Genomic DNA, 15,641 nt, shown 5'->3' with positions numbered 1-15,641 from the left:
GACTCTTTCTTCCAGAGCTTTGAGTAAATTTCTTCCAGAGACATCTGCATCTTGGCGCGGCTTGGCTTTGCCCTCCTGTGTAGGTTCTTGTTATTTATTTCTGGAATGTCCGGAGTGGGGCATTTACTCTTCATTTTAAAGGACTGGCTGGGTGGGAATTGTTTCAGAGGCGGCAAGGCACAGCTCTTACTGGTACAACAGAAAGGGAGGGGCATTTGTGTGGGGACTTCTAACCACAATGAAAAGGTTGTTTGCTTTATAACTATTAAAAAGAAGGGGAAAACCTCCCACCAAAAAGCAAAATAACCACACAAATGAGCACACAAAGCTGCAAAATTCTTGGAGAGGATTAATTTCGGATTCCTTGATTAGATTCAAGTTGGTGTTTCACAATAGCCACATCATTACTAATTCAAAGGAAGTTCAAGGCCTTGGGAAAGAAATCCTCCATCTCTTAGCGCAGCCATGAAAATATGCATTTTCCTGTAAGCCTTCAGAAAATGATGTCTGAGCTAGAAGAAATTGACCTAATGGCAGTTTAGGCAGGAAGCTTAAAATCAGCTTAACTGTTGTCTTCTTCCTTTTTAGGTTGGTTTCCCTCCAAGCTGAGATTTGAACTCTCTTATCTCCAGGGTTAGGGTTGGAGACGGAGCTGTAAGGACAGAAAGGGAAGAGGAATACACACATTTTTAGCTGACGGACCTGGCCCCAGCTTTGCAGGCTAACTGAAACCCCCAAGGCCTTGAGATTTTTGAAAACTGCCGTATTTCCTCTAGTTGAAGACCCATTTTATATTTTTTCACATGTTAACATTTATGAAATTGGGATGTGTAATGTATGCCCTGTCAAAACAATTTTCCAGCAGCCGTCCAGAGGAGTGACACACCAACGTGGCCTGCCTCACCTGTGGCCACACCTCCTTAGCCAACTTCGTGGAAGTATCTGTTCATCCATTTTGTCACTTTGTTTTGTTATTTTCCAACAATTTAGTCTCCAAAATCTTTAAAAGCTTCTAGTGATTTTCAAAAGAAGCTGCTTAATGTTTATCTTTAAAATAAGGAAAAACAGAATTATCAGTTTAGCTGAAGAGGAAATGCCAATAAGCCACTAGGATTCTCTATGACGCCCTCAAATGACATTGTCAATCTTAAGTGTGCTGACGAGGTCATAAGCATGGCTGGAAAGTGGCATTCTCCATACCGCTGTGCGTAACTGTGGCTGTCCAAAATCATGTGGAAGAATATTTAGTCTCTGATAATGAAACAGGCCAGAGTTAAACTTTGGTAATGAAAGCAGCATATAATGGCATGGATAAGTGAATTCTAAAGTCTTTTAAGAAGACACACAGTAAGATGTGCCTCTCTCTCTCTCTCCTTTTCTCTGTCTCTTCCTTCCTTTTCCTCCCTTTTTTCTTTCTTTTTTTTTTCGGGGGAGACAGAGTTTCACTCTTGTTGCCCAGGCTAGAGTTCGATGGCACAATCTTGGCTCACCGCAACCTCCGCCTACTGGGTTCAAGCGACTCTCCTGCCTCAGCCTCCCGAGTAGCTTAAAATAAGTTTAACTGTTTTAAGCATGTGCCACCATGCCTGGCTAATTTTGTATTTTTAGTAGAGACGGGGTTTCTCCGTGTTGGTCAGGCTGGTCTTGAACTCTCGACCTCAGGTGATCCACGCACCTCAGCCTCCCAAAGTGCTGGGATTACAGGCATGAGCCACCGCACCCGGCCCCTCCCTTCTTTGTTTCTAATCTCCCTTCCTTCTTTTCTTTCCTTCTCCCACTGAAATGCTGCTATTAAATTGATAGAGTATCTTATAATTGATGGCATCTTAGAAATGGGGAAATAGAGTGTTTGTCAGGCTGCTTGACTTAGCAAGTGAGGGTTGAAGGGATGGGGGTAATTTCAAATCAGTGAGATTACTGGATTTCTTTTTAAAAGGTGCTGATGAGATAGAATCACCATAACAGAGTCAAGCACAGATAAAAAAGATCAGCAAAGGCCAGGTTCCCTCAACTTATTTTGAATGGATGGAGAAATGGTGACTCTTGGGTTTGTGGCATGACCAGTGGGTCTTATTGGCAGAAAAGCAAGTGGCAGTCTCAAAAGAAGAGGGCATTTAGAATCCAAGGTTCAAGCTGGAAGAGATCTTGGTCACCTCCTTGTTGAATGCCTTAATTTAACGGATGAGGAAAATGGGCTCATATGGCAGAAATAATCTGTAGAGCTAGGACAGGATCCTGGGTGTCCAGCTCCCCGTTCTATGGATTTTCATTTGGAGAAGTCAGTCATGTACCTGCCTCAGGGCCTTTGCACCTCTTTTCTCTTTGCCCAGATCATTCTTCCCCTAAATGGCCAAACGGCTTTCTTCCTCATCTCCTTCAAGTTTTTGCTTAAATTTCAGTTTGCCAGTGAGGTCTTCTCTGACCATTTAGACCAGAATATGGCATCTTAAAATATGACTATGGAAGACCAGAATACGCCACCCCAAAATACGCTTCTTGGGCATAAGGATTATTTTGAGCTGATTATTTTGAGAAACTGCAGACACAAGAGTTCTAATCTGAAAACAGATCCCTGTGCAGGGGAAATCTATATCTATAAAGGAAGTCCCCACCTTGTAAGAGTATCTCCCTCTCAGTATCAGGGCCAGAAGGATGCGTGGAAGTCACTGGAGACTCTTGTCAATGAAGCAGGTGCTGACTTAATTCTGCATAACAAACCTTACCCTTGTCTACCCTGAATTCCTGGTGACCTCCCCACAGCACTCCAACCAGTAATGCAGGAGAGCTGAGGTCTCAGCATCCTCATTCACACCTGGTATTGCCAGTTCTTTCTTTTTAAGGTTAGCCATTCTCACAGGTGTTTGTATTTTCAACTTACACTTTCTTAATTACTGATGATGTTGATCTTTTCATGTTTAATAGGGCTGAAGCCAAGTTAAACAGATTTCTCTGCTGCAGCAGGACTCAGAGGTTTTTTGAATTGCCTGATGGGCAGATCGCTGGGAATTCTTTTTCTATGGTCAAGTAAAGATTACAAGGCTAGAATTCCAGTGAAGCTATTTTGGCAAATACTGACCTACATGATTGAAGGGGTCCAGAATATGCCACCCCAAAATATGCCACTTTGACATACGGTTTATTTTGGGCTGAAAGCGATTGAAAATGAGCAGATGCAGGATGAATCCTCTGCTGTCTTTTTCTACCTGAAACCAGGGCATAACATTCCCTTTGTGGAAGGTGTTCCTCCACTCCCATACCAGGAAGTGTAGAGCAACTCTTACCATCAAAGATGGAGGGTCAGCATTGAGATGAGTCTGCATAAACAAAATTTATTTTTTAAAGTTTGTTCCATTAATCTCCCCCATGTATTTCCTAGTCACTTTCCCACAATTTATCATCCCTTTCCTTTGTTAAAATGATATATACATCCCTGAGCCTAATCACTTTGCATTTCACTACTTTTCTGCGAACGCCTATGCATGTAAAAATATAAATACATTTGTATTCCTTTTCTCCTGTTAACCTGTCTTGCGTCAGTTAAATTTACAGGCTCCAGCCATTCAACTCATGGGACAGAAGAAAGTTTTTCCTCCCTGACATGATGAAGCACACATTCTTCTAGAGAGCATTTCATCTGTTTCCAACCAATTCATTTCAGATTACTTCCTTCTGATTTCTATTCATAACAGAAACATTTTGGGGTTATCAGCTATGCTACCTTCAAGCCTTTGCTCTTGCTATTCCACCTGCTTGGAATGCCTTCCCCTTTTTCCTCTTCTCACTTAATCTACCCAGCCTTTCCAGTCCTGCCTCTTCTGTCAGAAACGAGGCAGGAATAACACCGGGTGGTCACAGAAGAATAGAAAATTCTAGGCAGTCATTTCACCTGACTAGCAAAAGGAAACTGTTGAAATAGCCACAGGAACTAGGGGCTGATAGGACCCTGAAAAACTAGGGTGTAGGCCCAGCTGGCTAAGACTGACTAGACCCAACATGGTGCTGGATTTGACTGAGGTTTCTCTTAGGCCCTCATTATTCATTCATTAACATACAAATCACATACCCACCATGACATGTTCCAGGAACACCCATATTTGGTGTAAAAGTGGGTGGCACCACAGTTCTGAGAAATCTCCACCTTTTTCGAGGAATTTTCATGAATATTCCACCCCTTGGTTAAAGAAACTCATAAAAGTAGCAGCCCCAAACACCCTTTCGCACAACTTTCTCTTGAGCGCACCTTCCCTCCCCTATCTTGAGTGTGTACTTTCACTTTGCAACAAATCTCTGTACTTTCACTATTTTCTGACTCATCCTTGAATTTCTTCTCCCGATGATATCAAGCACCTGGGCACCGGCTGGGGTCAAGGTCCCACTTGTGTTTGAGAACCTGCCCAGCCCACTGGTATCCATGACTGGGCCACTCATGGGACTCATGATCAGACCCTGACTAGCTCTTTTCTATATTTTCCCAAAGGGGTTCTGCTCCATTTTTCTAACTAAATAGTTAGTGGAAGACCCTAGTATCCTAGACCTTTTAAAAAGTCCCTTGATACATTCAGCTGAGCATAGCTATTGCTTACAAATATTTACTGAATTCGTATACAGTAAATCAACAGGCATTTATGTCAGTTCACTTAAACGTTAGCTCTTCATTTAGCCAGCTACCAAGAATAAATGTCAAAAAAGAACTTTGTAATTCCTGGCTAAACGGGGAGAAGACATTTAATTGGAAATTATGGAGCTCACAGCTGGGCTTCTTGGAACTTGTAGATGAAATTAAAAGTGTATGGCCAAGCCTACCAACAAAACCCCCAAACCGTGACTTCTCCTTTGACACATCATTCATGAAATGAAGGAATTAGAGAGGAGATCACCCAGTCCACACTTATCTCCAAAATGAATTGCACCCAAGACTGGAAGAAACAAATGGAGCCCGTGGCATTCAAATTTCTGTGCCCCTCTCTCCTCCCCTTGGTTCTCTCATGTGTTTTGTCAAAACTTCCCACACTCAGCTCCTTCACCAAAGGGACTGGCTAGGTCAGGCAGAGGTTGAGTCAAGAGTGCTCATGTGTCCCGGGATGACTGTCCAGGGTGGTGGCAGCTCTCCTATGTCTCAGCCCCCCGGGAGCACCTCAGCCCTGCCACAGCATCAAACTGGGCGGCACACACTAGTATGGAGCCAGAAATCAATCAGTGGGAATATGATGCACCCAATTTTACAGTGACTGTGTCCTGAAACTCCCTGTCCTTTGTTCTTTCAACAAATATAGGTTGAGCAGCCATTATATATCAGGCACTATAGGAGTTCCTGGAGGATACTGGTCTGAAGTTAGCATGATCTTGACTCAAGAAACTTACAGTCTTGATAAGAACTTCCACCAGAACTCCAGATGTAAGTCATGTTTCCTGGATTATGCTATTGGTGGTGATGGTGGGGGAGGGAAGGAGGGTGGGTTGAAATAAGAGCCTACTAGTAGTCACAGAATTGTATGGCTTTGACTCCCAGGCATAGGAGTCTGGGAGTTTTGAGGGTCTATCAGTATATGAAGTCCTTTGATCTTCTTGGATTCCAGAAGGCAGCACAGGCCTTGCTGTTTGCCCACGCCCATGCGGTCAGCTCTCTTGGGTACCGTGGCATGCAGATGCAGATGCTCACCCAAGACACCCTGTAGTGCTGATTACTGGCTGAAGGCACTGAATATCTGATATGGTTTGGATGTTTGACCCCTCCAAATCTCATGTTGAAACTAGATTCCCAGTGTTGCCGGTGGGGCCTGGTGGGAGGTGTTTGGATTGTGGGGTCGGATCCCTTATGGCCATCTTGGTGCCATCCTTGTGGTAATAAGCAAGTTTTTTATCTACTAGTTCTTGAGAGATGTGGTTGCTAAAAAGAGTCTAGCAGCATCCTCCACTCCCTCTCCTCCTCTCTTACCATGTGATATGCACACACCGGCTACCCTTCACCTACTGCTCCAGCACCACGCTTCATGTACAGCCTGTAGAACTCTGAGCCAAATAAATCTCTTTTCTTTATAAATTATTGACTTTCAGGTATTCCTTTATAGTGATAGGAATAGACCAAGACAGTATCTATCTATCTATCTATCATCTGTCTATCTGTCTCCCCACTCCCATTTCTGTGACAGGAGACTTATCACCTGGTCCTGCCCTCTACCCAAGCTTCTGTGACCATCCCCCATTCAAATCTGCCCCAACAGTAACCTCAAGTGGGCTTAAGTCCTTGTCACCCCAACTTGCACTAATTTTGTTTCCTATGCTTCAGAATTGTACTTGTTAATATATAAAAATATTCAGGCTGCCCTAGTTCATGTAACACCTTTGAGAAGTGGCAGTGAGCAACCACTTCCGCCAGGTGCACACAGCCCCACACCTGTGTGCAGGGTCTGGTCAGTGGAGGACAGCCTAGGTTGCAGCTGAATCTTACCTCATCAGGGCACAGCCAAGCCAGGTCCTGAAGGCATGGCCCCTGGCTGGATTATTGCGAGGCAGTGGACACCTTCACAGCTATTTGCCTTATCTTTGTGACTGTTTCCCAAAGGTGTCCCTGACTTGAGCTCAAACGAAGGTCTCTCAGGGCTGCCCATCCTGACTTTCTGGTCACACCACAAATGACCCTCCCAAGGGTCACATCTTCACTAAACACACCTGGCCTCCTACAGACCCCACCATTGCTACAAGCCTGAGGCAAGAGGGTACCACACTTCTCTTCTCTGTCTCAACACATCCACATGGGCCTGGCTTTCACTAATTCCTCACAGCATGGCTGAGACCACAGTGTAATGTTAAACAGGGTTTCATCAGAGGTCAAGGCTAAAGGAAGGAACATAAAACCACATAGGGGTGTTCTGGCTACACGATAACCTCACAAAGACATGATATCAATATATTTCCCAAAGTCTGGTTTCAAAAAGTCTTGGGATGCAGCATTACATGTGGGCTTGCTGTGACAAATACACATACTCCTGGACTTTTGATGGGGTCCCATTCAGACAAACCTGCTGTAAATATCACAGCTTAGCTCAACTCCCTTAAACATGCTCAGAACATACATCAACTTCGCTGGGCAGAATCACCCAGCAACACAGGACAACGTAGAGTATCAGTCATTCACCCTCACGATTGTGGCGGACTGGGAGCTGCAGCTCACTGCTGCTGCCCAGTATGGAGAGGGAGTATCATACCGCACATCACTAGCCTGGGAAAAGAGCAAATGGCAAGATTCATTCCAAGTACGGCTTCTATTGAACGCATGTCACTTTTACACCATCATAACATCAAAAAATCATAAGTTAGAGACCATCTACTTAACAGAGATTTCAATGAAATAGTGCCTTAGATTGTGAAGTATATATTAATTCATTGCATTATTAATTAGGATTTAAATTATTAATGTGCCATCACAGCAGCCTTTCTTGGTAGAACCTCTGTGGACTGGACTAGAGGTGCTGTGCTGATTTTCAGGCAGAGCTGATCTTGTTCCTGCAGCTCCAGGATGGGTTGTAAGGAAGGGTGAAAGAACAACATGCAATATGGCAGGTTGCAACATGGTCACAAATTCTTTGGCACTTTTCCCATCAAGAGGTAGGGGCTGTGTCCACTCCCCTGGACTCTGGGTCTGCTTTGACCAATAGAGAATGGCAGAAGTGGTACCATATGACTCCCAAGGCTAAGTCATGGAAGGCAATCTAGACTTGCATTGTTGCCTGGAAACATTTGCCCTTGGGGCCCTGAACTTCCCTGTGAGCGGTCCCTGGAGCCTGAGGCCGCCATGCTACAGTGACCACAGGTAGATGCTCTGGTCACCAGCCCCACCTCAGCCAGCCGCCAGCCAGCCCAACTCAAAGACTGGACACAGGAGCCAAGATATTGCCCGGTCAATGGGTCATCCAGCCCCATCCATCCTAGCCCCAGCCATGGGACTCATCATAGCTGAGGCCCCAGACATCACGGAGAAGAGCCATGCCTTCTGTTCTCTTTCCAAATTCCTGACCTACAGAATCTGGGAGCATAAGGATGAAATGGTTGTTTCATGGTTTTTTATGCAACAGTAGGTAAGTGAAACATGCAACCTCTTCTCAATCACTTCCTTAGCCTTAAGAATTAAATCCTACATCCTTAGCTCTCCAAGTAGAAGATTAGACAAGTCATGCTGCTTATTTTTCCTTCTTTCATTTCAGTTGCAGTGGGAACAAGTTTTGCAGGCCTATTCGTTTCCCAGGGCTGTTGTAAGAAGTTACCACAAACTTGGTGGCTTAAAATAACAAAATGTAAGGCCCTGGGAAGAACCTTAGAATGTGTTCAAATGGTCATAGGTTTATAAAATTTGCAAAAGTAAGACACTTAAACAAGGGAGACTGCTGGTTATTTCCATTCTTGCTTCCTCTCTGTTTCTGTTTTCCTTGCGTGGGTGTTGGGAGTGGCCCGGGGTGTTTTTCCGTGTTTGCTTTAGTGGAGTTCAAGTTAGAGTTATATTTAGTTTTGGTTAAATGGGACCTATTTATGTGGTTTTCTGACAATTTCACATACAGCTGAGTTATGAATAACCATCCTGATGAGGAATGACTTCCAGGAATGCTCCCTGAGCCCACTGGGCTGATTTTCCTGATGTGAAGACATAAATGTGCAGAGTCAGAGAACACAGGGCAATTGATACCAGCCCTGGAAGTGTGTGGGGAAGGGGAGGAAAAACAATGTTTGAATATGTGGAGCCAGCAGCTCGTCTGTGGAAAATTCTTACAGCCATCACAGGATAAAACTGTTGGTAGAGGACTTGATTCTTAAAGATGCTTATTCAAAAGTGTAGTTCTCTCCAGTTCAGAATAACCTTGGGGATATAGTTTAGATACGTGTCCTCACCCAAATCGCATATTGAAATATAATTCCCAGTGTTGGAGGTGGGGCCTGGTGGGAGGTGATTGGATCCTGATGGCAAATCATGAAATGTTTAGCACCATCCCTCTTGGTACTGTCCTCATGATAACAAATGAGTTCTTGTGAGCTCTGGTCGTTTAAAAGTATGTATCACCTCCCCCTTGCTCTCTTGCTCCTGTTCCGGCCACGTGACATGCCTACTCCCCACTCCCCTTCCACCATGATTGTTAATTGCCTGCGGCCTCCCTAGAAACTGAGCAGATGCCAGCACCATGCTTCCTGTATAGCCTGTGGAACTGTGAGCCAGTTAAATCTATTTCCCTTATAAATTACCCAGTCTCAGCTGTTTCTTTATAGCAGTGTGAGAACAGACTAATATAATTAGTGATGCAGAGTATACAGTTGTAAGTTCATCATATTTGTATTTTTAGCTTTCGATAGGAATTGCATGAACCAGAATTGTCAGACTTTCTATATTTACAGGACAGAAATCTGTAACATTACTATAAATAATGAATATGTCTACAAAAGCTCCTGTATGAAAGGCCATAGAGATTTCCCGAAACTTGACAACAACCCAAATATGTGTATGACATCATTAAGAATGAATTGTGAAGCCAAAAGAAACTTTTCCAAGCTTCTTGATAATGAAAAACAAATTTTGACCAAATATGCTGGAGAAAAGGCTGCATTATGTTTGCATTCTCCATACTTGGTCTTAGCCAAAAGTCTGAGAAGCAATTATATTTCTATTCTTTTTATTTAAAAAATTATAAGATAGGCAGCTAATAAACATATGGAAAAAGTATGATAGAGATGTTTTAAGCAGTTATTTAAAGAAAAATCTTAATGTTTTGGACTTCATGTTTGTGTTATTTGCCATTTAAAAAAATTATTTATTGTCTTGTGCTCTTTTCTGATTCTAAATATTAACACTCATATATAATTTTATATTTATAATCTTACTTTTTTTCCTTAAACAGGATGCCTCAAATTTTATAAGCTTTGGGATCCCACAAATCCTGAATCTCCCTGTCTCCTTCTTTAACCCACCCAAACCAGACCGGAATTTCTATTATTCCCTCCTCTACTTTCCCATATTGAGGACCTGACCTGGGAGGAAGGTAGCCTGCACTGTTCTCTCACTCGATAGATAGTTGTTGACCAGGGCAAAAAGTTTATGCTAGGTTTTCTTTGGATTTACTTTTTTGGAGCTCAAAGCATGAATGAGCTTTGACGTAGTGGCAGAAATGCTGCTTGGGCAGGGAGTCACGCCTCATTCATTCTTCCGTGGGGAAAGGGCTGATGAGTGGGTTTGTGGATAACAGGGGAGGCGATAGCATGGGTTCCCAGACTTTAAAGAGGCCTATTAAATCGAAAGTTATCCTGGGCTTTGGAGCAAGGGAAATAACACTTCCTTTCTATTTTCAAAGAATTTCATGCATCCATGACAAAGAAATATGGAAGATGTGGCCTCTTGGGAACTGGGAACACCAGAAGTTGATTTTATGTAACATTTTCAGAAATAACTGTGGAATAGAATTGTTCAGTGAATTTTCCAAGTCTCTAGTGTCATCGAAATCTTTCATGAATTGAATAACAATGTTAAACTGTAGAAAGACCTTTCAAGATCCCAAGAATGGGTAAAATGATGTTGGATTCCCTTAGCCCTGCAGTATGAAGTTAGGTGAATGAGGGAGAGGAGCCAAGCAGCTCAGACCCTGCCTCTAACATAATTTCCCCTGTGATTCTTGTTATACCCTAAAGACATGCGCTGGAAGGAATCCTAACACAGGCCTGTGGGTATTATTGGGAAGGACAAGGAAAACAGAAAAGGGGTAGCGCTTAAAACAGAAAATCAATGAGTCACTGCTCCTGACATGTGCCAGTTGCCCCCATGAAGTTAGAGGAGCAGAGAAAGAAACCAGTGTGATTGAATGGATCTTCAAATGGAGAACAGATGTTGTTACATATTTGCTTGTTCACAGCAGTATCTTCAAGTCTGAAAAATGGAAACCTTCCAGGTCACAAAGAATGCGAAGGAACTCAGTAAAAGCTAAGAATCCTATGATGTGTGGGAATTTATGGGCAAATTCTCGAAGCTCAAAGGAGGTAGCTTACAGGCCGATGAGGGTATGTACTATCTCACACTGTGGAGAGCAGGCTCTGGGGACTCTGGCACGCGAACAACAACAACAGCATAGGGTAGGGAAGGGCTATGTGTGTAAACACATAAACAACCTCTGTGTACATATCATTATTTTTTCCTAGTCCCAAGGTTTCCTCAGCTGTCTCAGAGGGAGGAACAGGAACTTCAAAGTGATGCTCAGCTGTGTGAGGAAATGTGAAGTCTGTTATTCAGAGAAGTGAGAAAGAGCCTGTTTTTGGAAGCAGGACCTGGGTTTGAATCTAAGCTCAGCCACTTACTACCCTCGGTGGACTTAACCTCTCTGAATTTCAATTTTCTTATCTGTAGCATGGCCATGAGAATCCTTTTCTCCACAAACTCACAAGATGTTGTCGGGATTAAATAAGATAATATATGTAGGACTTGATAGACTGCAAACAGTCAATAGATGACAAATCTTTTTTTTTTTTTTTCTTTAAGACAGAGTCTCCCTCTGTCACCCAGGCTGAAGTGCAATGTCGCAATCTCAGCTCACTGCAACCTCTGCCTCCAGGGTTCAAGTGATTCTCCTGCCTTAGTCTCCTAGTAGCTGGGATTATAGGTGCCCACCACCACGCCCAGCTAATTTTTTTGGTATTTTTAGTAGAGATGGGGTTTCGCCATGTTGGTCAGGCTGGTCTCGAACTCCTGACCTCAGGTGATCCACCCGTTTTGGCCTCCAAAAGTGCTGGGATTATCACAGTGAGCCACTGTGCCTGGCTGATGGCTTATCTTATGAACTCATTTGCACCTATACCTTCCTAAGGCCTTTGTTACAAATAAATTATAAAATATGTGTATTTTTACATGCGAGCATTTTCATCTGAAGTCATTGGTTCATGGCTGTGCTCTATTTATTTATTATGTATGAGGGGCATGCTGGCAGGGATCCTTCCTGTAATTCCATCCCACTGCTGCCTCCTAATACAATTGCAAATCTTCCTTTCTATCAAACCTTATGAAATTACTTCTATCAACAAATGTCAGCTTTGGAATTCTCCTTATAAAAGCTCATTTCAGGCTTCCTTGGAATTCTTAAATAACTAAGCAAGCATTTGAGATCTGATATGCACAGGAAAGCACTGGCATAGGAAGAGATAAACTGCCTTAAATGCATACACACTCACAAAACAGACATTGTTCTCAGCACTTTCTTTTAATATTTTGGGGGCCAAGCTACCTAGTCAAATGCTGCACAGTAGGCTTCTTCTGAAATCAGCCTCCAGTGAGGGATTGGCACCAATTCTGAGAGCTTTCATTTATTTTGTTTACAGTCCCTGTGCATTTTCGGAACACTGTGTTCCCTTTCTTGTAACGGCACAACAGCAACACTGCCATGTGGCACTGGAATGGGCTCCCCACTTCATGATGGAGTTTCCTTTGGGCTGGCATTTTTTGCAAACAGCTTTGGGGCCTCTAGCTATCTGGTACAAAGGAAAAAGCATGGGCTTTAGAGGCATTCAAACAAACCTGGGCTCAGGTTCTGCTATCGTGTGCTATGTGCTTACTTAATCTGACTCTTAGTTTGTTTTTGTTTTCCTCTACGAAAGGGAAATAATAAAATTATAGTCTTCGTAGGAGCAACGCGAGGACTGAATAAGACAATGAGTGTAAAGCATCCACTATAGTGCCCGGCAATGTGAAACACTCCAATAAATGAAGTAATTATTTTAATAATGGCAGTTAGGGAATGTGCAATGTGCTTTTTTTTGTTGTGATTTCCAGTATCAAACTGCTCTTTGCTTAAATAATTTGCTTAAAGAATCAAAATTCTTTGCTTAAAGAATTCAAAGACACACATAAAAATGTTTCACTGTAGAAGGTTCTGCTCAATGATACGACTCTTAGCAGTAGTAACTATCTTTTCAAATGTTCTGGTGGCCTGGCAAAAAGGCTGTATTAGTGACGAGTTGGTTACTCTCTGAATTCCTGTGGCCTTTTTAACCTATCTGGAGAAAGACAAGGCACACTTCCCTGGTTTGTTAACTATGAAGAAGCAGAAGTGAAGAGAAGCGGACCTTGTACTGATGATGACATGAACACTTACAAGAATCCAAAACAGCTGTTGTAACTCTGCAGCTCGCCCTTGGCGTGGCTGAAGACGGGTGGGTGTGGCCAGATTATATGTTGTTGATATGCACAGTCATGTGCAATGGACACTCACTTTTCAATGAATATATTTTCTACAAACTTCTTGCACACGGGAGTTACTCTGTCAAGGTGAGTGTACCATGCTTACTGTTAGTGTCCTGAGAAGGCTTACTGCGGTGAGTCTCGTTGGTGGAGATGAGTGGGTGGGTGTTCGCCGTGTGTGTGCTAAGCATTTACTCTAGGGGGCTGGTGGCAGGCATCCACAGCATGGTGGTGGGGCATGCATCATATGGCACGTAGGAAGGAGAGCACAGCTTCGAATTACATAGGCCTGGACTCCAGTCTTAGCTTGGCTGCTCATCAGCTACCTTGAAGGAGCTATCTAACCTTGCTGAGGCACCTTGTTCTAAAATAAAAACAGTAATGTCTGCCTTGCAGAGCTGTTGTTACTATTATAGATAAAAACTGTACTGTATTTTGCACAGTGCCTAGTATAATGAGATAACAATAAATCATGGCTTATATTTGCCATTCCTTAAAAATAATCTAGATTTACATAGGAGAGTGATGGGGCCACAGGGCAAGCTAACTCATTATGTAAATAAACAGATCTCTGAGCAGGTCTGCTTACCTTCAGCATTGAATCCAGCCATTATATCATTAGTAGCTACTCACAGAGGAAAAAGAACACCTAGAGTTTGTTACTATGTGAAATCCTGGCCAGGGCCTAGTTCCACAGCAAATCTTCTCGACACCTGAGCCTGCCCTGGGCACTGCATATGCTAAGGTGTTCATCTATCACTGAGCACCAGACGAACATGCTTCCCTTTCATAAGGACCTCCCATGTTTGGTTGGCCTCCTTGGTGAATGAGCACTGGAAACAGGATGAGCTGGGCAGACCTAGCCTCATCCATCTTTGCTGCATCCCCACAGGAAGGACCATCTCCCAGCTCCAAAGTACTGCTCCAAACGAATGTAATACAGATCAAGACGGCAAAGCATGGTCTTATGGACCTGCTGGGACTAGGAGCGGTTTGATCATCTGTGGAGCTATCCCACAGGCTGGGGCTGGGTAGAATCCATAGTGTGACATGGTGGCCAAAGGTTGGATGTTCATCAGGGAACTCTGCTCCCCTTCTCTGTTGCTGGGAAGTGGCTGCCCTGCCAGAGATGGTGTTTTCAAGAGACACCTGCATCTACTTAATAATTTGGGCCAGGTGACAGTTCTGGCCATGGGAAGCTAGGAGGAAGTGATGTATGACACTTCCACACCTAGCCCACAAAACCCTCCCGCCCATCCTTTGCTCTCTGATCCTACCTGTTGGCAGCAGTGCTGGGGACATGCCTGTAGGATGGCAGAGCCTGTCTCGGCATAGGCTCCACAGGATTGTGTGGCACGTCCCTCATTCTTGCCTTGTGCCAATTCCTGCATGAGTGGGAAGTGAATTTCCATTGTGTTTTATCACTGAGATTTGGGGGCTTTTGTGTGGTAGAAGCCACGTGACCTTAATTCAAGGTGATTTGTGATTCGCTTTCTCCAGCATGTCAGCCCAGGCGTGCTGGAGATTTGGCTCTGTAGTGACCAGGTAACTGAGGGTATCTGGTAGGGGATTACCCCAAGTAAGACCAAGTTACTTTGAGCCAACATTCAGTATCTGTTGACACATTTCAGGACAAGAAGGAAGCTTGACGTTTAAAATTTAATCCTGGGGCCTTGATGCTGAGTGGATTTATAATGCAGAGTAAGCCCCGAAAAGAGACATCTATTTACTACAATTTTTTATTATTTACTTATTGTTATTATCTTTTGAGACAGGGTCTCCTTTTGTCACCTAGGCTGGAGTGCAGTGGCATAATCACGACTCACTGCGGCCTTAACCTCCCTGGCTTAAATGATCCTCCCACCTCAGCCTCCTGAGTATCTGGGACTACAGGCTGGCTAATTTTTAAACTTTTTGTAGAGACAGGTTTTCGCCACGTTGTCCAGGCTGGTCTCAAACTCCTGGACTCAAATGATCCACCCACCTCGGCCTCCCCAAGTGCTAGGACTACAGGTGTGAGCCATCGTGCCCAGCCTACTACAAATTTTTAAAGGCTCTTTCTTGGAATTTCATTATCCAAGTAAACATTTTGGGAGTTACCTGCTCCATAATTATTTATCTAATTGGAATTTATTTATTTAATTGGAAAAGATTTATTTAATTGGAAAAGAAACACCAAGGCTTTATATTCCCCATCCTAGTTTATGCAAAATTGGTTAAATGTCTTAAGCAAAGAAAAAAATAGTCCTAATAACAACCATTTGGATTTCTAAATGCCTTAAACAATACCTATAGGCCACTAAACTGGCCAGATAATATTACAAAATCGGCTGTGCTGTGTTTTTCATTTCAACCCTTTCTCTGTGAGGAAGGGTCCCCAGAAAAGAACAGTTCACTTTCACTTCAGTAACTGGTGGAGATTACCCTCCCTTCCTTTTTCAGACTG

The 15,641-nt window shown here is 43.4% G+C and overlaps 1 protein-coding gene across 9 annotated transcripts in view; it reads left to right on the top strand.

Annotated features, from left to right (window-relative positions):
* Positions 1-15,641, top strand: part of IRF2 (interferon regulatory factor 2) — a 125,659-nt gene that overhangs the window by 94,746 nt on the left and 15,272 nt on the right. Inside the window, exon 11 of one of the 9 annotated variants that reach the window (XR_009212965.1) lies at positions 589-5,425. The exons of 7 other annotated variants lie outside the window; for them this stretch is intronic. The gene's annotated coding sequence lies outside the window, so the exon portion shown is untranslated. Of the gene's footprint in view, positions 1-588; positions 5,426-15,641 lie in introns of those variants that run through there. One more of the 9 variants, XR_009212964.1, reaches the window with a different exon arrangement.

Source organism: Hylobates moloch, unplaced genomic scaffold (genome assembly GCF_009828535.3).
Source record: "Hylobates moloch isolate HMO894 unplaced genomic scaffold, HMol_V3 SCAFFOLD_3, whole genome shotgun sequence".
NCBI lineage: Eukaryota > Metazoa > Chordata > Mammalia > Primates > Hylobatidae > Hylobates > Hylobates moloch.
The sequence above is the reverse complement of the archived record's forward strand: the minus strand, read 5'-3'. Positions and strand labels throughout refer to the sequence as shown.